Here is a 2,092-nt window from a genome sequence, read left to right as displayed (position 1 = left end):
CAGCAGCTGTGGTATGATAGGAAAATAGCTGTAATTTCTTTTGGTGATGGTCTCAGGAGCTGTCTACACTAGTGCGACATGATGCCTACTCACACAGGGAAGGAAATGCTAGTTTCAATTAGCGATTAGTGAAAATAAATGTACAACGTGTTTCCCCAACCAGATCCTGACCCTCCACCCCACCCTCAACCCCACCCCCCGAACTCCACTCCTCATCCCTAGGTTAAGAACTCCTGGTTTAGGCAGAGACATAAGCACGCCTGGGAACAGATGTTCTTCCTTCGGAGAAGGATCATGTGTGTGCCCTATTGTGTATGCAAATGTGGGCCCCTAGGGTACCACCCTCTTCCTCTTGGGGTGTGGGACTGTGGAGCTTAGCAGAAGCTGGCCCGCCCCTACTGGATACAACACTGTAGGGTGAGAGTCTCAGGCGCTCTCTGAAAGCAAATACACCCATATCCCAACCCCAATCTCTGAGATGCAAAGGCAGGCATACCTGTCCAGGTGTGCTAGGTGATCCAAGGAACAGAGAGGACTGTAACAGAGGAGGACTGAGGCAGGCTAGAATGTGGCTGGCATTGGATGGTCCTTCCCATTCAGCCACTCTGCCCCGGGGGCCATGCTTTGAGAAATGACAGCTGAGTGTGGGAAACTGGATGAGAAAGGGCTGTAAACCTGAACCTAGACCACCAGTGGCATCCCAACCTCCGGGGCAGTAGCAGCAGCCATCTGTGAGACAGCAAGCTTCAACAGTGACACCTTGTGACAGCAAGGAGCAACGTAGCAGTTGAGACTCTGGTTCTCTTCCTGGTGTGAGGAAGCAAAGCTGACCTCCCCTTTGACTAAGGAGGACCTTGAGGTTTGGGAATAATTTGGGGCAACCTTTCTATCCAAAAGACACACAGAGACTAAAGCATTGAATTGAGGCAATAAAAGCAATAGGAACATATTTGTAATCTAAGTTGGCGAAGCAGGTCATATCAGTTACATTATCATCATCATATTCAATATGATATTTTATGATCATCACTGTTCCTTCCATGTGTGGATGTGATAAGTTCCACTCTCAGCGGATGACCTTACTTAACCTTGTATGATTTAGGAGTCGCTACTCCTGGTGTAACTGCTTCGCCACGTGGTTTCTTCTGCATTGGGCTATTCACAATGAAACTGGGAGAGAGCTGTAATTCAAAGAAGAAATGAAGAGAGCAAAGGGGAGACACTGTTAGAACTATTCCCCACGCATCTGAAATTGCAACCGTCAGCCTGCACAGGTGAAGAGTAAAGCATCTGGAATCAGCAAACCAAGGCGGGTGGAAGAGAGGAGCGCAAAGCGAATGAGAATTCCCTCGGCAGAGAAAGGAGCTTGGGTGTGTTTTAAGTTGTGAGCTCTAACCCATGTCCATTAGGCCCAGCCTTCCATAAAGTCTGCCACACTCAATAGCCTTGTGTCGATTGTCCTTTGTGGGAGACAGGGATGGGGTGGGGGAGGGGGGGTGTTCCATGTGGGGTCAGATACATAGATGTGTAGGACCCAGGGCTAAGATGGAGAACTCAGCATTTTGCCCTGAGACTCCTAGGACGATTCTGGGCGATGCCAGCGTTCCCACTGAATGTGAGATGAAATTGCACACCCTTCTGTTTGGAGATTAAAGAAAGAGTAACCCCATAAGCCTGAGGACTTGGGGCTAGAAATGGCTATGCACAGGACATTCATTGCCTTCCAAGGGAACTGTTTTACAGGCATGAACAGAGGTACAAGTGGCATTAGCATTCCGATTTTCGGAACATGAACTACAACATGAGACATTTAAGCAATTGCGTGGACACCTCTAATAGTCTGCATATGTGGGTTGGATCTTCTCACTTGAAAAAACCATTTCCTTTGCGAGTGTATCTTGTTAATGGCCAAGTGGGCAGTGCCTCTTACTCAGGGTTGTCCTAGGTTTGACCGTGTACGGTGTGTGCCCCTGTTTCCTGGAGAAGCCTAGGTCTGGGTAAGTGGAGCAAATCCAGAACCTTCTAATGGGATATGGAAGCAGGTAGGGGTGGCATTTTCCCAGAGGCAATGTCTGGGCTAATGCCCCGGTTC

The sequence above is a fragment of the Hipposideros armiger genome, unplaced genomic scaffold (assembly GCF_001890085.2).
Source record: "Hipposideros armiger isolate ML-2016 unplaced genomic scaffold, ASM189008v1 scaffold_17, whole genome shotgun sequence".
Lineage (NCBI taxonomy): Eukaryota > Metazoa > Chordata > Mammalia > Chiroptera > Hipposideridae > Hipposideros > Hipposideros armiger.
The sequence above is the reverse complement of the archived record's forward strand: the minus strand, read 5'-3'. Positions refer to the sequence as shown.